The 22,179-nt window shown below is 36.8% G+C and overlaps 1 protein-coding gene across 1 annotated transcript in view; it reads right to left on the bottom strand.

The window, feature by feature from the left end:
- Positions 1 to 22,179, bottom strand: part of l(3)80Fg (dnaJ homolog subfamily C member 16 l(3)80Fg) — a 260,296-nt gene that overhangs the window by 83,436 nt on the left and 154,681 nt on the right. The window lies entirely within an intron of this gene.

Below are 22,179 nucleotides of genomic sequence, written 5' to 3'. Positions count from 1 at the left end.
GGAGAAAGCGGAGAGAGCGCCAAACAAGGGAGTTGAGGCAATGGAGCAGTGGCTCCAAAATTCTGGATTAAGCCTTGCCTCGCAAAAGACGGAATACGGCGCCGATTCAGGTTTGTGGAATGGCCATAAAATACCTGAGCTTGATGTTCGACGCCCGGCTCTCCTTCCGCGAGCACCTAGAGTACATCCAGGGCAAGGCTGCAGCCACTACGCCAGGACCCTTCTCAACACCAGAGGCCCTAAGCAGAACAGGAGCAGCCGCGTCGTGACCGTTGCCTCGGCGCATATTTTGTACGCAGTACCCAGTACGGAATCGAATGACCCGCAATACGCGATACAGGATACGATTAAACACGTCCAGAACAAGTTCCGCGACAGGAGAAACGCTTCCCGGCAAAACAGGGTTTTCGAAGTTGGCGAAAAGATCCTAGTGTAGTCTAGCAGGCGACTGAGCAACAAACTGTCACCTTTGTTCGAGAAAGAACTCGTGGAAGCGGACATGGGGACCACAGTCCTCATTAAGGGGAGGGTGGTCCACAAAGACAACCTTAGGTAAGCCGAGCGTGATTCAACTATCGCCCGGCTAATAATTTTTCATCTTTTTTTTATTGTCTTTTTCCTAGCCACTTGGCATAAGCTTTTGCTTCCATTATTATTTTAATCATGCTTTAATGGTGGGCTACCCAGTTTCAATTCACAACACATCCAAATTACAGGTTTTCAACCATATTCCTAATTTTCCTTTTGGCCGCAACATCGGCACGCGTCTTGGACCATTCCAAAGCCAAATGCATTCCCATCATTGATGGTCGAATCCTGATATGGGAGGAATTTGCTTTTGTAAAGCACTCAGCAAATCTCTCGGAATATAGACGCGTCATCGAAGAAACTAATGGGATGACCGTCATGTTCCCGCAATCCCACATGCAGAAACTCCTAGTGGTTGATGTCTGAACTGAAGTTAACCGAGCAGCGGCTATGTCCGATTATTTAAGAGCTCGCTCTGGCCAAACTGCTGACATAGCGTCTGGCCGAAAGCCCATGCATAGCGGCAAACACTGCACATTTGCGTGGCCGCTATGAAATACTTTTTGTTAGCTTTAAGTTTCAGTTTTTGTCAGAGTCTCATACAATAAAGAGCACCATAAAACCAATCTCCGGCACTGCCGTTAACTTGTAAATTCATTTGTTGAATTGGTCACAGCGCCTCAAGGGCCGTGACAACGGGGCAAGTGCTCCCATCATAACTCCCGTCACAGAACGGATCTCCCCTCGGCAACCGCCAGGGATCTCAACCACTACACCCCCCGGCAACCGCCAGGGGTAATTACCTTAAAATATATCTCCAGCGTCTGCGGCATCACCGACTGCAGCGGGGGATAACCAACAACATTATTATACCTACAAACCAAATTTATATTATTTGGCGCCCATCCTTAAAAAACCATGTAAGTGCGCACTTTCATTACACAGTACCTCTAAGTCTGCATGAATTTTTTTGTATAAATAAAAAAAAATATGAATATTCTTACATAACACAAAAAGTGCGGAATAAAAATTCCTAACCAAACCCAAAAAATCGCTGGCAGAAAATTTTAAATTTCAATCGGAAATAATTTATATAATCGCGTGTATTTAATTCAGCTTTTATATGTCTTTTTTGTTACACAAGAATTCTTGGTATTAGCCGCGCAGTTTTGGTTACTTATTTTTCTTTTCCGTTTTGTTTTCCCACTCCATTTTCGAGAACACGATACGGCCGAACATGCAGTGTGTGGCAATTTGTTGTTTTTATTTTTTTTTCTTTGTTTATTTTTTTTCTGAGCGGAGGCTCAGTCCCCGCGCACCCCTCACCTTTTCTCTACTTGGCAAGGCAACAGCGCAGTTCGACGAGCTCGCACACATAACTGAAGCGGCGGCTCAACCCCGCGACCCCCCCCCCACAAGCCCAAATGTCTCTAAAGACATGCAATTCGAGCATGCATTAATTCTTTTGGGCGATATTATGGGTACAGCTCCACATGAGCAGCCCTTTTCACCACCAAAGGAGTATAAGACATTTCTTCAGCGACTCTGAGTCCGAGGCCGCTAATATGGCATTCAGCATGAAACAAATGACGGCCACTATATAGGCAGCCGTTAACCATGCCTTTCGGCAAGCCAATATCGAACACCAGCGTAGGAAAAACGAAATGCGCCTGGCTCTTCAAGAAAGCCAGCGTAGACGAAATGAGCTACGTCTAGCTATACAAAAACTGACCGAACGGATCGACGCAACACAAATCGCTCCCACCCAAGCGGAAGCTCCCCAAATTAAAGCCTATAAACATATAGAAATTAGGGACGACGTCAAATGTGATGAGCCCCTAGACGCCGTCAAGTCCCTGCCCGAATTTACGGGTGCACAGGACACATACGTCTCCTGGAGACAAGCGCCAGTAGCCGCATACTATATTTTCAGGAATTATGGTATGTAAATAGCTCGCGCCATTATCAGACAGTTATTGTTATTAGGAATAAAATAAGGGGCCCTGCCGATGCCGTACTGTCTTCGTTTGGCACTGTACTAAATTTCGACGCGATTATAAATCGACTCGACTTTACGTACAGTGATAAGCGTCAGATTCACGTTATCGAGCAGGAAATGGGTACTCTCAGGCAGGGAAATCTAACGCTCCTGCAATACTACGACGAGGTCGAGAAAAAACTCACCTTGCTCATCAACAAAGCTACCATGTCGTACGAAGCCTCGGCGGCAAAAGTTTTGTGTGACAAATTCCGGGATGACGCACTCCGAGTATTTATCTCGGGGCTTAAGCGCAACCATGCGCGACCATGTTATCGCTCGCCTGATAATTTCGCTTTTCTATATCTTTTTTTCTAGCCACTAGGCATAAGTTTTACGCCCTTTATTATTTTAATCATGCTTTGGTGGTGGGCTACCCAACTTCAACAAAATTCATAACACATCAAAATTACAGGTTTTCAACCATATCCCTGTTTCTCCTTTTGGCCACAACTTCGGCACGCGTCACGGACTATTCCAAAGCCAAATACATTCCCATCGTTGATGGGCGAATCCTGATATGGGAGGAATTTGCCTTTGTAAAGCACTCAGCAAATCTCTCGGAATATAGGCGCGTCATCGAAGAAACTAATGGGATGACCGTCATGTTCCCGCAATCCCACATGCAGAAACTCCTGGTTGTTGACGTCGCCCACCTACGCGACATGCTCGACTCTTTGAGCGTCCACCATAGGGTAGCAAGAAGTTTAGACTTCTTAGGGACTGCGCTAAAGGTGGTGGCAGGAACGCCGGACGCAGAAGATTTAAAAAAAATTAAATTTAATGAATTCCAATTAGCAAATGCAAACAATAGGCAGATTAATATTAACAACAAAGTACAAATTCAAATCAATAAAATTTCCGCTACCGTCAACCAACTTCTGAGGTCAGCAAAAAAGTCCCAAATTGATACTGGGCACCTATTCGAGATGCTTTTAACTCGAAATAGGATGATAGCAATGGAGCTACAGGGTTTGATGCTAGCAGTGGCACTTGCCAAAGTTAATATTGTTAGCCCCAGCATCCTAGATCATGCAGACCTGGAAGGTGTGTGGATGGAAGAGCCCACCGAGACCGCGATTAGAGATGTTTTGTCCGTATCGTCCGTTAAGATCTTACAGTCCCATAACATATTACACTTTATTATTAAGTTTCCGAAGATAAAGTCGGCCTGCAGCAAGATCACCATTTTCCCAGTGTCACATCACGACACCATGCTCAGGCTGGAAGACAACGTCATTGCCGAATGCGACAGCGAGATTCACACCGTGGAAAAGGGCTCCCCGACATCAGGAGCTACATTTTGCCGACTGGCTCGCAGAAGATCATGCGCCCAAGAGCTTCATGCTGGAGGCACGGCGCATTGCGAGATCCAACAAAGTGATTTACACCCCATCACTTACGTTGATGAAGGGATAGTAATTGTTAATGATCGCTCGGCTCACGTGTGTGTGGATAATGGCACCTGTGTCCATATAAAGGGCACATATCTTATCACTTTTGAAAAGAGTGCCATTGTTAACGAAACCCGATTGGTCAATCATGACACAGCCCAGAAGAAGGCTCCAGGAGTGGCCAGCTCACCTTCCCTGAACGTCACCATGGAACGTAACGTTCTTAGCCTTTCTTACCTTCACCGACTGAGTGAACGTAATCTGGAGCACATCAAAGAGTTCGGGAAGGAGATTAACCACCATCAGTTACATCAGTTGGTGTTCATAGCGGGAGCAATATGCTGCGCTTTAATTGGCGTCGGCTTGACCTATCGGCGAGTCACTCAGGCCCGAAAAACCGCGGCCCAGCTGAAGGAGATGATTGCCAAAATAGGGTCGGCCGAGGGCGGCCTCATTCTTGAAGGGGGAGTAGTTAACTGAAGTTAACCGAGCAGCGGCAATGTCCGATTATTTAAGAGCTCGCTCTGGCCAAACTGCTGACATAGCGTCTGGCCGGAAGCCCATGTTTAGCGGCAAACACTGCACATTTGCGTGGCCGCTATGAAATACTTTTTGTTAGCTTTAAGTTTCAGTTTGTGTCAGAGACTCGTAAACTTGTAAATTCATTTGTTGAATTGGTCACCGGGCCTAAAGGCCGTGACAACGGGGCAAGTGCTCTCATCATAACTCCCGTCACAGAACGGATCTCCCCTCGGCAACCGCCAGGGATCTCAACCACTACCTAGAAGGAGTAGCAACACCCCCGGCAACCGCCAGGGGTAATTACCTTAAAACATATCTCCAGCGTCTGCGGCATCACCGACTGCAGCGAGGGATAACCAACAACATTATTATACCTACAAACCAAATTTATATTATTTTACACATGGCTGCTTCCGGCAATACCTGAAGCGTTTTGGGCACGCGGAGGAGGACTGGTGCCCGGAGTGCGGGAGGTCGATAGTCAGGAAACCTTGCGGAGGTAATGCTGGAGAACTAGATGCTGTGGGACGCAGTAGCATCTTTTGCTGCAGCGTTAATGCAGAGATTCAGAAGCATCAAGCCGGAGGTGCAGTAGGGTGGAGAGTTAAGGCCTGCGGCGGGCGAGGCAATGTCTAGCGGCCGTCCAGAGAAAGTAGAAATGTGAAAAGCCAAATATCGAATATTTTACCAACATTAGTGGGTAGCTTTAGAATAAATCACCAATTTCATATGACCATGCTTGATGGCCTACTATTCAGTGTCATATCGGAACACTCTTCGCAAACATGTGGAATCTGTAGCGAAAATCCAAGGAATCTGAACAATCTGAATTTAATGAAGAGCTTGTTTATTAAGGAAACCCTCTTTGAATATGGTGTAGAATCAAAAGATATAATTTTTCCAGTTAAGTGTTTTTATCCGAATCCCCCCTTGTTTTCTTACACTAAGGCTGGCGAGATGTCGGCGTAGCGGCAGAGCAGCTATATATATATTTTATATATAGGTAAAGTTACAGTATGTAAAACGGGCAAAGAGTTATGCATGCACATATGTATATAAGCATGCTAACTCGGCTCTAAGTGATGAATGCAATGAGTGCATTTTCACTTGAAATGTGTTTGGGCACTTGGCACGCTGTCGCTGAGTGACAAAGGCAATGCCCTGTGTACATTATTGGTATAACAAGAAAGTGTTGTGACATCGGCTAACAAACTGTTGCCGCTCAATATTTATGTTGTGTAATAAGAACTTATATGTGCATACACCAAATCTCCCTCCTTTTGAAAAATAAAGCAATTTCATGGAGTTATTTTAATTCTTATTATCTATAAATTTAAAAAAAAAATATTTATTTTATCAGTTTTTTTTTTTTTGTTTTTTTGTATGAGGTTGTACTTAATAACAAAAAAGAAAATGAAATTGATTAAAAATATTTATATATTAAAGATATTATACCTCTAATCGGTATTTACTTTCTTTAGCATAATCATCTATATTATATATTATTTCTATGCTATCTATGCTATTAAATTGTATTGGTAAATTACTTGTTTTACCAAATACTAGCTCATATGGACTGCCATAAAGGGGGCCGTGTTGAAACAAAAGACAAAGTATTGAATCCATACGTCCCACTCAGTTTTATCAACCTATATGTAAGATCGTATGTATTCATTAAAATTTCTATGACTTCTCTCTATTGTTCCAATTGTCTGCAGACGTAATATTTTTAATATTTAAGTACTTGTACAAATTGTCTATAATTGAATTCTTTTATTCTGTCCCCATGTCCGTAATGAATGTCTTCATTGGACCGTACTTTAGAATAAAAGATTCAAATATTGCTTTAGCGACAGTATTAGCGTTCGTGTTTGGTACAGGTATGGCAACTAAATACTTAGTTATGTCACATATTAAAGTGGCTGCATACTCGTTACCATTTTCTGATTTTGGTATCGTACCAATAGTTGCCACTATCACTCTGTCGAAAACATTTATAGGTGTGTCTGTTATTGTTAATGGGGTCTTACTATGTTTAGTTACTTTAGCTTTCTGGCATTTCTGACATTTTCGTATGTACTCTGTAATATTTTTCCAAAAAAAAATTTCTTTTAATTTTTGCTAAAGTTTTTGAAATACCAGTATGACCTCCTTATATGGGATCGTCATGGAAATTAGACAGAATAGCTTCTTTATCTTTTTGTTTGTTTATTATGGTCACCGGGTTGAGTAGCGCTACTCTTAATGTTTTCAATATTTTATGGCCCATAAATTTGAAATTATGTATTGAAGTATATTTAAAGATATTTTCCCACGGTGCCACCTTGAGTTGGCTGATTTTATTTATACCCTTTGGAAGCCTTTGGAGTTCAAGCCTTTGGAAAAATTGACCTAAGTCTAGAGTTCCATGGGTATATAAATCGCTATCATCATATCTTCAAGTAATTTTTCTGCCATGTCTATGTTTCTGCCACATGCAACTTTACGTACTTCGTCATTGTTTATGACTTCATACACGTTGGGCCTAGTAGCTTAATCTAAAGATTGCGTAGGCCATTCTTTTTCTTTATTTTCGAGCGGATTTTCCGTATATTCTGATATCTTATTTATTGATATTGCTAGTTATATTTTGTAGGGGTTTGATGGTTATTCTTCATAACGCATCAGCTATGTACATAACTATGTCATAGTTGTCTTTTCCCTTCAGATATTCCACAGTGATATTATATTCTTCCAGCTCAAGTCGCATGCGCATTAGCTTAGAGCTTGGATTAATCATTAAAAACAGGTAACTTAAAGGTCTATAATCAGCCCTGACTAAGTGTCTAAGTGGCTCCATAAACATATGGTCTGAAATAAGTTATTGCCCAATGAATTGCTGTCAATTCTTGTTCTGTTGTTCTTTTATTACTTTCACCTTTAGTAAACGATCTTGATGCATAAGTAACTAAAAGTTGGAGCCCTATAGTAATTGCAAAATGCAACAAATCTTCCAGCGCTGTCCGCATCATGAGAGACTGGGTAATTCTTAATGACGTCGTTTTTTTTTTGTCTGGCAAGATTTCTTTATCAGTGCATTATGTCCCAGAAAGGTGACTTCATGCATGACAAATGAGCATTTTTCAGGATGTAACTTAAGGTTGTATTCCCTAAATTGAAACGATACAAGCCATTGCTCGTTGAAAATGAAATTATATCCCTTGAACCTTTTTCAAGTTCAATTTGATGAAAGCCAGACATTAAGTCCATACATGAGAAATATTTCGCTCTTCCTAGTTGATCCAAAATATTATTAATTCTAGGTAGCGGGAATTTATCTGACATCAGTTTTTTATTAATTTGACGATAGTCAATTACTAATCGTCATTTTTTCTTATCAGTTCCGGGAAGTGATTTCTTCGGAACTAATAACAGTGGGCTGTCATAGGCTGATACAGACGGTTCTACTATTTTATTGTCTATTAATTTTCGTACCTGTATATTAATTTCATCTTTCTGACTTCTATAATTCTTTATGTAAACTGTTTCATCATCCTTCAATCTTAGCTTTTGCTTGTAGAAATTGTTGGTAGTGATTGATTTGGTTTCGAGTCCGAATACGTCACTAAACTGGGTGCATAAATTAATCAATTCTTTTTTGAATTGTGGTGAAAAATTTGTAGTTAATTGAGATAAGACAGTTTTTTATCCATTTTCTGGATTGTTTTGAACTATGGCGTAGTTCAAAAGTGGTTCATATGACAAACTTTTAATATCTACTACTTGATCGGCATTGGTCATATTCAGTAATCGGAAAAATGCATTTTTGGTTGTTGCCACTGTGTTTGGAACATAAATACCTTTCTTTAATTTCCTTGTTTGGAATGAATTAATATCCTTATCTGATGATAGGTGATTTTTTCTGACTACTTGGGATCTTGCTGGTAGAACAATGGAATTATTACCAGAACAGTATGTTATTGAAACATAAATTGGAAATTTTAGATTATTTGATCTCATTATGAGCCAATCTTCATTTGGTTTGAAATCTAACTGGCAATTGAATTTCTTAATGAAGTCAATGCCTATTATTCTATCACAAGGAATTGCGAAGTCCAAGTTTACTAAGTTAAAATCCTATGGAATTATGTATTTATCTGTCTGTATCTCTATTGAAATCAGTCCGTTCGACTGTATGCCTTGGATATTGATTTTCTTATAAATTTGGATATCATAAAAGATATCAGAATTTTCCTTTAACAGAGATATGTCTGCACCAGTATCTATTAAAAATACAAGCTTTTTATTCGTCTTTACATTGTAAAAGTCTACGAATTTAAGCTAAGATTGATACTATGAACTGCTGAACATCTGAAGAGTGACTGTTATTGTGGCCTCGATTCGAGATGCCACTGCCTCTTGAGTTTTCTCTATATTGGCCTCGTCCATTGTTGTTATAATAGGAACTGTTGTAGTTGTTGTAAAAATTATTATGACCACGAGAATTTCCTCTGAAATTTCCACGTCAGCGGTTTCCACCAAGCTGTGAATAATTTTTAAAACAAAGGACAGTATTAGGTTGTCCAGTTGCTTCCGTGCAACTGCTTACGAATTTGGATATGGCATTATTCATGGTGTCGAAGGTGCCAGCCTGCATGATAAGTTTTACCCTATCGATTGCGCAATTCTTTGTCATTGTCTTAACTGCAGACTGTGTAAAATAACTTCTGGCTAACGCAAGTGGTAGGCCGTCCGTTATGTACGCACTCACTAAAGCTTTTGTCATTTGTTCAACCTCTGATGTATATTGGTTAGCAGTTTTGTTGCTTTGCTGTAGATTCATCAGATTAGCTGATAATACTTCTATAGTTTCGCCTTTGACTTTTATCCTTATTCCGGAACTTATTTCTGATATAGTTGTTTCATTTCCGACTAAATTTCTGGCGACAACTTTAAACTTTGTTTTTATTATTGAAATAGCTAAATGTTCGTGTTCGCCTTTTATTGATTCTATAATCTCTAGTGCATCTAGAAAACTTGCTACATTTTCTGCTTCACTATCAAATACTGGCTTTGATGCAGTGTTGATAAAATCAGTATTTGATTGTGCCATTGTAATAAATTTTTCTTCAACTATGCTCGAGCTATTGTCTGTTCAGACATTAGTAGTGAGATTATTTGGGATAGTGAGATTATTTATTTCTTTCTCTTCAAAATTTTGTTGGTCAATACCTACTTTTGATTCTTTTTCTTTTCGTCACCAGTTGCAATTATTATTGAAGCATTAAGATATTAGGTATTGAAATATCAAGCTTGAACCTTTCTCTAATAGATGTTAGATTGGATCTTAGTCTGATCAAAAACTTTGATACTCGAAACCAATGATCTTGATTTAACTTGTCTCTGTGTTTATATATTATTATTCGAGCTCCATTAAAGCATTTAACTAATATTTCTACGTGTTTCTTAACCGTTGTTTTCTGTATCGGTCTATTTTGTGTTAGTGACTTATGTGATTTGTCAAATTCTGCTTTAATGTTTGATAGTTCTTTTGATAATTCATTCCATTCCATTATATTATGGATATGAATTATTTCTTAAAAACCATCCTAACAATTGCTCTACCTAAAATTGGATGTTTATCTATTCTTGATTTCACTTGCACACCCGGAATTGTTGTTAGTACTATTCCTTTTTGGATTGCGGTGCAGTTAAACAATGGTGAGACATGGCAGTTAAATGTGTCTATATAAAGGATTTCTAACTCGTACACACTAACAGTGGTTGTAGATACAAACTGCTCAACTCTTCTTCTGAAATATGGGTCCCTTTCATATGTTTTGTTTATGGCTCTTTGTGTATTCATACTTGGATATACATACATATTTATATATTTTGTTTAAAAATTTTCTTTATTTTATTTCATTTCATTTATATCCTTGCAGAGGGTATTCTAATTTTGGTCAAAAGTGTGCAACGCAGTGAAGGAGACATCTCCGACCCTATAAAGTATACATATCAGGATCTTGATCAGGATCACCTCCTGAGTTGATATGAGCATGTCCGTCTGTCGGTCTTTTCGTCTGTCCGTCTGTCTACGCGAACTAGTCTCTCAGTTTTAAAGCTATCGTCTTGAAACTTTGCACCCTTCTTTCCTTTGCAAGCAGTATATAAGTCGGAACGGCCCGGATCGGCCGACTATATCCTATAGCTGCCATATTACTGATTGATTGGAAATGACCCAACTATCATGTTTTTGAAAATGAATGCAATGAGTGCATATCATATTACGTATGCACTTGAAATGTGTTGGGGCACTTGGCACGCTGTCGCTGAGTGACAATGCCCTGTGTACATTATTGGTATAACAACAAAGTGTTGTGACATCGGCTAACAAAGTGTTGCCGCTCAATATTTATGTTGTATAATAAGAACTCATATGTGCATACAGCACAATGGCTTATGAAGTCTTTACGCCTGGATTAGGTTTTTCGAGTGTATTTTGCACATAGCATATGGAATTCCGATACAAATGTGGCAAGCTCGTGGTTTTGATAAGGATGTTGTTGAAGAAAATAAAAGAATTATTCAGCAGAATCTGAGGGAAGAAATGCATTTGCTGATAGATATCCAATTGCTACTGCAGGAAGTACGAACAACGGAAACACTACAAGGAGGTTTTTCAAAAAACCAATATTGTCTGCTTGTATAACAGGAGTAACCTATGATTTAAAAGCTCTTAAGCGCTTGAAGCCGGAAACAAGGACTTCCGAAACGAACGCGAAAGCAATACCAATAAAAATTCAAGAAAAATACCATGGAATTTAAGGCATATAACACATCCACCCCTTCATTCTCAAATGGGTCTGCAATTTCCTTTAAAAAAAGAATTATTATAATAATTATAATAAAGCATCTGGATATGCCTCTCTCTGATTCCCATGATTCCGAATAGAATTCTGACCATTTTTAGACAAAGTTTACTTATTTATGAAGTATGTTAATTAAAGTTTCATAAAAAAAATTGTAGTTAAAAAATGATATGATTTTCCTCAGATCAGTTAAAAAAACGACTGAAAACATCAGTTTAGAAGTTATGAATAAAAGAGAGATCGACTGTTTATTGGAAAAATTTGCTTTTATAAAAGCAAGGCATAGTTTAATGTCACTTAAATTTATCTTTTTTAAATTATCTCGGAACTTTTTAAAGTGGGGAATATCTGAGCTTTTAGATATTTGCTTGATTTTGGTTTCGAAAACAGCTTTTAAGACTAACTCATAAGAATGATGACGGCAAGCGGAAATCAACACATCTCTTTCGAAGATCTGTTTTAAAATAGCACAAGCTCAATTGAAACGACCAGTATTCGAAGCAGTTGTGCTCGTAAATAACTCTTAACCCTTTTTTCCGAATGTTCTGTTCACGAGAAAAATTGAAAAAAATCTGCACATTTACTATCTCTCAGAGCACGAGATTTAATTTCTATTGATTTTGGTTTTTGGTAGAGTGTTTTACGTTGAGAGGTTGGTAAGATGCTCTCCTACTGAACATCGCTCATTGATGATTGATAAAGACTCATAAAATAACCGATTGACCGAAAAAGTCAATTCAAAAATGGTTTTCAACACTTTATATTCTGTTCGATGCACAGTGGTACAATGTATAATTTTTGTACGAAAAAAATAATTTTGTTTTTACTATTTCATTCATATACATGTTATCCAACTCATTAATTGCCTCACCAAATAGGCAATGTAAACATTATTTGCAAAACGCAGTAGCCCCTGCTAAATGCGTCATGCCATTTCTTATCTTGTCTCCTAATTGCCCCTCACTCGTTTCTGAGGATCCCCAAAACATTATGCAGACTAAACATCAAGCTCTACTTTTAAACATTCCCATAAATTTTCCATGTTCTAAGCCAGACACAAACATTAGAGCCGAGTCGCCGTCACCAGTCCGAATCTGATCTATCTCATCTATTGCATCAGTAAATTGTCCCTTTCTCTGAGAATCTCTTAGGGCAGTTGTTTATTCTCTCCAAGTACCCTTTTGGGTTATTTCTCTTAAGCCGAGGTTTGTTGGTTATCTGGCAATTAAAAATTGGCAGTCTTATTTCGGGAGCAAGCCTGTCATCTTCAATCGGTCTAACCTTAAGCGATTAAACAAAGTTTGTGAAACAAATAAGAAATAATAATACAGTTTTTTAAAATAAAAACTAAAAAAAAAAATTTTTTTTAAAAAAGTGAACTTTGGGATTAATTTAATTGGCGCCCAACGTGAGGTCATGCAAATAAAGGTGATTCTAAAAAATAATTAATTAAAATACAAACAAATTAATTAGAAAGAAAGCACCAGCGTGGCTCTAAGACTCATAAAAATCCCAAAACAATCGCGATGAAAAGGCAAGATTGAACCGAAGATCAACTAGTGATTGGCAAAGATTCCAATAAAAAAATAAAAAAAATTATATATACAAACCATTAAAAAAACATTAAAATAAAAAATTCAGTGTTCAAAAATTAAAAACAAAAACCATGGTCACTGAAAAACAACAAAACACAAATTTAATAATCTAACGCAATACAGTTAACATTAAAGAAAAAGAAAAAGAAAAAAAATAAAACAAAAAAGTTTAATAAAGTTAAATAAAAAAGAAACTAAAAAAAAATAATACAAAAAAATAAATACAAAAGAGATAAAATTAATAAGAAATTAAAGAAAAACAAAACGAAAACATCGACTAAATACAAAAGCTGATAACCTTATCAAACGGAAGCAGAAAGGAAGAAACCCAAAAGGACATCTAAATAAGGAGGACAGGAGAAACATCATCGTGAGAACTTTAAGAAAAGCTTATTAAGAACTTTAGGAAAAGCTTACATTTAAAAAAAAATACTAACATAATAAAAATTTTGTAAAACTAAGTCATATCTCTTGAGAAATTAAAAACTTAACGATTAAACAATCCGGAAGATATAATAAATAATTTTCAAAAATTAAACATGGCAACCGGGGGTGCACCAAACATATTAGGTAGTGGAATTGGATGCAGTGATATTACCACAGAATTAATAAATAGGTTGATAAACGTCCAGATAACTAAAACTAATAGAAAACTAAAACTATGATAAAACGGTAAAAGATTATAAACTTCAGACAATTGATCCAAATATAAGTTGTGATACAACATTTGATCTATAATGATAGAAGACCAATCCACGTTCTAGAAACTGAACTAAAAATTCTTAGACAAGGTAAATTGTCTATTAAGGAGTTCTATAACGAGGTAAATAAAAATATGATCAATACTCACTGATCAATAAAACCATAATGACAAATGGTAACGAAAGTGAAATTACAAAAGAGACTAATAAAGTAATAAGGAGCAATGCTCTAAGAATCTTTATTTCAGGTCTAAACGGATCAATAGCAGATACGCTTTTCTTGCTCAATCCACCAGACCTTCCAAACGCCTTAGAAAAAGTGAAAGAACTAGAATCTAATAATTTTAGAGTACAATTCGCCAATAGATGTACGGCTTCTAATAATTTGTTTCGCGGTCTTTCAGAATTTGGAAATGGCTTGTGCATCAATAAGAGCATCAGCTAGCATTCCTGTATTCATCATAAAGCTTAGAGGCCCAGACGACCGAGGGGCGCTCAAGAAACGATTTGTTAGAGTATATTAAGTTATTTGTTAATTATTAAGCTAAGAGGAGTTAGTAAGGAAATTTAAAATTCTATATTTTAAATAAGAGGGACAGGAAAGAGATGTAATAGAGTAGAGACCATTGTAGTTCGAACATAATACCCTAAAAGGGTCATGCAGTGCATATGTCGAACTACAACGGCTAAGGAACAGAGGACTAAAGTTTCGAGTCCTTCTATTAGGAATGTTGAAATTTAAGCGTGTTAGTAAATGCTGGCTATCTACATCCCCGTTGATAAGGTTATGCAGAAAAACTACACCGAGCATTGTCCTACGATTTGTTAAGCTAGGTAAGTTAATAAGTAAAAGTCTGCTACTGTAGGATGGAAGCTGAAGATTTGCATCCCAGTATAGACCTCTAAGTGCAAATATTAAAAAGTTCTTTTGTACGGATTCTATGCGGTCCTTATGTACTCCATATTGGGGACTCCAGACACATGAACCGTACTCTAGTATCGGACGGACCAAAGAAATGAATAAAGTTTTGGTTATATAGGGGTCATTAAATTCTTTTGACCACCTTTTAATAAAACCAAGGACTCCTTTAGCCTTATTAACCATTAAGGAAATATGGTCGGCAAATTTAAGTTTTATGTCTAATAGGATGCCAGATCATTACCTGGGTAAATTTTTCTAAGGCAATCCCATTAATGGAATACGTAGCTTGCAGAGGGCAAGAACGATAAAAAGACATATGCTTGCATTTTGATCCATTAAGTATTAGATCATTAGCCAAACACTATTTTTGAAAGTTATCAAGGTCAGACTGAAGACTGCATTGGGCAGAGATGGATTTATACTGAAGACAAAGCTTTACATCATCTGCATACATAAGAACTAGAGAGTTCGTTAAAGCAGGGGGCAAGTCGTTTATAAAAAGCGTAAATAATAACGGGCCAAGATGACTTCCTTGAGGGACGCCGGATGTAGCACGGACCAGACGGGACTGTATGTTTTTAAATAAGACTCTTTGTGTCCTTCCATCTAGGTAGCTGGAGATCCACGTTAAGAGGTCTTTAGGAAAACCCAGCATATTCAGTTTACTCAACAAAAGTGAGTGATTAACTGAATCAAATGCTTTGCTGAAGTCTGTGTAAATTACATCGGTTTGATATCCCTTACAAAAGCCGTCTATGACAAAGGATGTCAACTCCAATAAGTTTGTGGTGGTGGAGCGACGCTTAATAAAGCCATGCTGACAAGGAGTGATGATCGAAGAGCAAAGGTGTTGCAAATGAGGGGTAATTAATTTTTCAAATAACTTTGGAATTGCCGACAACTTAGAGATGCCTCTGTAGTTGGCAGCCTCGGACTTTTTCCCCTTTTTATGTAGGGGAATTATAAATGATTCCTTCCACTTAAGGGGAAAAATCGAGGTTTCCAAAGATAAGTTGAAAAGTCTTAGAAGAGGTTTGCACAGAGCCCTGGCGCAGTATTTTAGCACACAGCCTGGTACTCCGTCGGGGCCTGGCGAATAAATGGGTTTTACCCTTAAAAGACCAGATAATAAGTTGTTCTCAGAAAAAGACGGACAGAAAATAAGATTTGCTGCTTGAATGTTATATGCATAAGGCTGATCAGTCAATTTAGGGGGAGAATAAGTTGTTTGAAAAAATTCTGCGAATAGATCGGCAATGGCCTGATCCGAAGTCGCAGAGGAATTTTCAAACATAAGCAGAGGTGAAAAAGATACGTGTTTACGCTTAGTGTTTACAAAATTATAAAACTGCTTTGGATCCTGAGTAAATTGAATCCGGCAGCGGTCAATATAATTCCTATAACATTCAGCGTTATGCACGGTAAAATTCGACCGAGCTAGTAGGTATCTTGAGAAATCAACACTACTGCAGGTTTTTTTATATTTAAGTAAAAGCTTATTTTTTTTATTTTTTAGGTTAGTGAGGGACCTTGTATACCAAGGAGGATTTGTTGAAGCGGACGGATGTTTCCAAGGCACACATGAGTCAAAAAATGTATTTAAAGTAAAATAAAATTTTTCTAAAGTGACATTAAGATCAGTGCACGCCAGAATATCAGACCAGTCAAATGTATCGATAAGGCTATTAAGTTTTTGAAAATCAGCTTTACGGAAACAGCGAATCTTATTTACCACGCTCGGAGACATCTGATCGATACCAGGAGTGGTTTCGATTGAGACCTCCAGCGTGGGGTGATATGGATCCTCTGGGGCTGAAAGGGGAAAAGCTCTGGAGAGAGCGGTACCATCCGGATCAGATACAAAACATAAGTCTAAGAGCCGACCTAGCGAATTTCTAACATGATTGATCTGACCTAGGGACATGTCAAACATGCCCGCGGTGAAGTCATGGTAAGTTATAAGTGACAAAGATGGTGAGTTATCGACGTTGGACCACTTTAATTCTGGGATATTAAAGTCGCCCACCGCTACGAGTTGGTCACGATCCGTCATAAGATTAGAGACGTATCGAATAGCGGACAAATGCTGCCAATATGTGGGCGGTTCAGACATAGGAGGTATATATGAACATGTAATGTATAAAGCTTTCACGGACATAGTGATTTTAACGCAAATAAATTCTATGTCACCAAACTCTTGGGATTTCACCTCTTCAGAAGCAAAAGTAGAGTCTACCGAAATGAGGACTCCACCTCCTCTTCGCTGAGATCGATCCCGTCTAAAAGTGGTGTACTTACTTGGAAAAACTTCGGAGCTAAAGATCTCCGGATTTAACCAAGTTTCTGTAAATCCTATTATATGGGATGCAAAGAAAGAACTATCAGAATATAGCTTGGGGAGATTGCTACGTAGCCCCCTAGTATTCTGATAGGTAAGAGTTAGTGAGGAAATTAGTTTTTTGGGTTAGAGGCCAAAGAAGAGGTGGAGGGTTGGTCAGTGGTTCCGATATTGGGAAGTCTCACTCCCACTGGTTTATTAACTTTTTTTTTAACGGAACTAGGCTGATGTTCTTGGACGAAAAGATTCTCTGGCCAAAAACTGGGAGAACAAATCGTCTTGAACATCAGCGCGGGCACACGAATCTTGAAAGAAGACGTGCGCCTTGTATAATTGTATTTAAATTTTTGTATGTCCTCCACTTTTATATCGGCTTTAGTTTTGGCTTTGATATAAGCCGAGATATCAATCTCTGAAGTATCAGGGGCAAGCCGAGAAACAAATATATGTTTCGATGGAGAAATCACCTGTAAGGGTTTTGGTGTCGCAGGTACAAGAACTGCAGCATCAGTCGGTGCCGGTGGTCCGGACTGTGGAATACCCTTTTGGGTGACCCTAATGGGGGTTTCGTTCCCTAGGACCTGTGGCATCACTTGAAGGGATGCCATGGCGGACATATCGGACAATTGCTCATTATCCCTGAGAAATTCTGACGAATTTTTCTCAGTTAAGGCCCTTGGGGTGGCCAGAGGTATAAGCGGCTGCATTAATGTCGGCTGAGCAGGCTGAGGCGGATCAGAAACAGCGGATTTCTTACGCTTAGGGGACTCATTTAGCAGCTGAAGGCCACTAAATTGAGTGTCAAGCGCACAGAGCTGGTCATTGATTTTACGAAAACCAGTGATCAGCTCTTTAAATCCATTTTTGGTCTGTCTCATGAACGACCTCATTTCGCCTTGCACAGCACGACAATTTTCGCAACAATAATGTATCCCAGACCTACGGGAAATGGCATCCGAAACTGATGCAGTGAAACCGGCACACTTGGCGTGCACGACGTTTTCACATAACCAGCAATGGATACTAGGCTGGGATGTGGAAATCGTCTTGTTGCAAGACTTAATGGCACAGACCAGTTTAAATTCCATTTTGTTTATTATTATTATTTTTTTTTTTAATTTAATAAGACAAAAATTAATAAATAAAAAGTTAAAAAACACAATACCTTGAACCACTGTGCCAAACAAGAAGCCGAAGCTTTGAAAGAGTGCACAAGAGAAATGCAGAAAATATAGATAAGCCGGGGAAGAAGCAGAGCTGAGCTATGCTTGGAATAGAATTTAGACAAATTATTAATTCGATTCCAAATATACCAAAGCACTCGCGAAGCGATACGGTTTAGGCTTTAAGATTGTTATGATTCACAAGATTTAATTCACAAAGTATGTAAACACCGGTTTACCAATATTTATCAAAAACGCAGTGCGCACAAAAAAACACGACCGTTCGCTTGAAATAATCCACAAAACTTTGCAAATCAAGCAGCTGGCCCAAGTCATTTTCCAGTAAAGCGAGAGCATGAGAATAAAGTAAATCAACCACAAAATAAAACCATGAAAATTAATAATATTCAGGAGGACCATTTTTTATACTTAGGAAGGATATCCCCCTTCCCCTTAAGTAAGATTACCTTACTTAATACGATTTGACAAAAAAGAAAATGGAGAATTTAAAGTACAAGCGCAGCCGCTTGTTACATTAAAAAGAGAATATATTTAAATAAAAATGAACTCCCTATTTATAAAAGGGTTTCAACAGTAAACGGATATTCGATAGTAAAATATTATCCCACGATAACAATTTTCAATATTAAGGATGTAGTCTCATGTGTGAGGTTGAAAAAATCAATTTTTTTTTTTTTTTATATTTTGGTAGTATTGTTTATTATGAATGTACTGTTAAAGTTTCAAATAAAAATATCAAATAATGACAGAGATACAGCCCAGAATCGAGAGCGCGCCTACACCGAAAAGTATGAGTTTCTCGGTAGTGTCTAAACTTTAAACGCGTTTTTCTCGAAACGACATTTTTGTGTGCGGTGCAGGTGATTCACAAAATTCTATGGTACCGATCTAGCTGAAATTTGGATATGTTGTTCTAAAAAGTAACACCTCTGTCCCGTACTAGAATCATTTATTTTTAATGATTAGTTTTTTTTTTATCATTAATTTAAGATAAATTTTTTTAATTTTTTTTAATTTTTTGTTTTTTGTTTTGTGAGTTCGCCATTTTGTTGTTTATTGATGAAAATATTTCATTCTAGTACGGGACAGAGCCATTAGCTTACAAAACAATAATCTATTCTAATTTTTTGTTTCGGATGACTCTAGCAGTCGAAATCACCTGCGCCAGGGACCTATCTTTTTTTTTTATATGCATACTTTGGCATGCTTTAAAGTGTATTAAACTACACAAGAATAAATTAAACGAAATATTTTCAAATAGTTTATGATGCTTATAAAAACATATTTGAAAATTGAAACGATCGCATTATTTTTTATTAAAAAAAAAAATTTTTGAAATAACCTCTAAAAAGTAGGCCGGCACATGAGACTACATCCTTAAATATATTTTTTTTATGAAATCGAGGGTTTAGAAACTGACTTGTTAATCGGTTATAATCTACTTAAAAAAATTGGGATTAAGATCGACACAGAGCTTAGGAGCTTCCTTGGCCTAACAAGTTATTATAGAAAGTTTGCCCGTAATTATGCTTACATAGCAAAGTCACTCACTATTTATTTAGGACGCCATAATGGTAAAATATCTTAAAATATGTCGAAAAAAATGTCGGTACAGTAGCACGAACCAGCTGTAGAAGCATTTAATGAACTTAAGCAAAACCTTACTTATCAACTTGAATTAGTACAACCAGATTATAGTAAAAAATGAATTCTTACAACAGACGCTCAAATATAGCATTAGAAGCAGTCTTGTCACAAGAGGGTAAGCCTATAACCTTTATACCAAAAACCCTCAATAAAACAGAACAAGCATACGCCACAAACAAAAAAGAATGATTAGCAATTGCTTGGGCATTAAAAAACCTAAGAAACTACTTATATGGTCACCAGCCATTAGCATATTCAATATCTGACAAAAACCCAAATGTAGACATGAAAAGTTGGTATTTATTCATATGTACAAAGTTTTACACCAACAATTGATTACAAACCAGAGTCCAAATTAACAATTTGCCAGACGTAGATATATCAGAGGATAGTTCAGATGAAATTATTTTGCAGAAAGCAACTTTGAAAATGTAATCGAAGAAACTAAACTACTCCGCAGAATTTGGTAACGATACTAAAATAATATATTTCACCAAATATAACCATGGGCCTGCACTGTACTCTGCAACACCTTTACATATTGCAAAAACCATTAAAAGAAAATTTCGGAAACAAATTCCTATTTACAAGAATTTTTGTACAAGACGTAGTTTTCTAAGGAAGACAAGGCAATTATTATTCAAGAGACTCATTGTGGCGCCCATAGAGGATTGGACGAAAATTACAAACAAATATCTAGAGTCTAGACTTTATTATTGGCTAAAATTATTTATAAAATTAAAAGAATATATAAAAAATTGCGCCATTTGTAACCAAAATAAATATTGCACACACCCAGTAGAAATTCCGATAGGTGAAGCAACAACTCCAAATAGTGAAGGTGAAAATCTTTATATTGATGCATTTTACGAAGATAAAAAAGTTTTTTTTTACATGTATTGACACTTATTCAAAATTCTTAACAGTCAAAGATATATAAAATAAGTTAAATATTGAAAACAAAGTAATAGAAATTTTACAACATTATCCATTAGCCAAAACCGTTATGACAGACAACGAACCAAGTTTCAAATCTGCGCAATTTCGTTTATTTATAAGTAGAAGTGAACTCACAATACACTTTGCAGATCCAAGATCCAAGATCCACTTCCAATGGTCCAATTGAAATGGCACATTCAAAACTCACAGAGATTGCCAGATGTATCAAAGATGAATACAATCTAACAGATTATAAACATAAGAGCAGCTCAAAAATAAAATCAAAGCATTCCTTCAGTTACCAATGAAAAGCCATTGGACATACTATACAACCAAATAAACCATGAGAATATACCAAACATTCTCCAACAAGCTCAAACAGTTATGCTAGCAACAAAGACAAAAAGACAAAAAAAACTATAAGTAGGAGAAATAGTTTATGAAAAAAAAATATGGGGAAAGAAACAAATAAAAACCAAGATATAAAAAACAGGTATTTAAGGAAAAACAGTGTAATAAAGTAATAATAAACAACATGTAATGTTACCAACATTAGTTTCTATAAATAAATTGTGAGCACAGAGTTTAACTACATAAAGAATACTAAAAATGATAAGTTTTATTGGGAAATTTCATATAATTTAAAAAAGCTTTAAAAAGCTTTGTTATAGATTTAATTCTATAACAATTATTGCCAACAAGATCTAAGATAGGTATTAATGAATTGGGAACGGTTTTAAAATGGACCATGGACCATGATGATGTAGTAACAATTGAAAATAAAATTAATGAATTTATTGATAACACCAACAAGCAACAAATAATAAATTGTTATTGAAAGTTGCTTTGCACAAAGAATTATTTGTAATCCATTTAAAATATCCCATTATAAAAAATAAATTCGATACGTACTATGCAAAAGCTATTTCTCATAATGACGGAAAATTACTGTTAAGCAATCAGGTACCAAAATGCGACAACACTTATTATGAAATAAATAATTTCAAAAAAGAACTATTTAATAATTATTATGTTTTAAGCAAAGAAAATACATGTTTCACTTTTAATAATTAATAATATATCATATAAAAACGTAGATAATAAAATATTAGAATATATTACAGCCCACATATATAATAATTTTGAAATATCCGAATATGTAATATCTAACAATTCGGAACTATCATTTGATAACATAAATACCCTATATCCTTTTATTCAAATTAAACAAACTAGAATACCACTAAAATTAATTGTAATCACATTAATTTCAACATTTATAACTTGGTTATTAATTTCTAAATTAGGAAAATATTGTAAAACCATTAAACCACGGCTTAGAAATATTTTAAAAACAAATAATTTGTCTGATCAAGAAATCCCGCATGAAGAAATAATCGTAGCGGAATTAGCTGCTCAATTAAACTCCAAGACTTCACCATCATTTTAATCGGGACGCTTTAATTTAGAAAGGGGAGTGTTATCCAACTCATAAATTGCCTCACCAAATAGGCAATGTC

This window comes from Drosophila bipectinata, chromosome 3L (genome assembly GCF_030179905.1).
Source record: "Drosophila bipectinata strain 14024-0381.07 chromosome 3L, DbipHiC1v2, whole genome shotgun sequence".
In the NCBI taxonomy this organism is placed as follows: Eukaryota; Metazoa; Arthropoda; class Insecta; order Diptera; family Drosophilidae; genus Drosophila; species Drosophila bipectinata.
The sequence above is the reverse complement of the archived record's forward strand: the minus strand, read 5'-3'. Positions and strand labels throughout refer to the sequence as shown.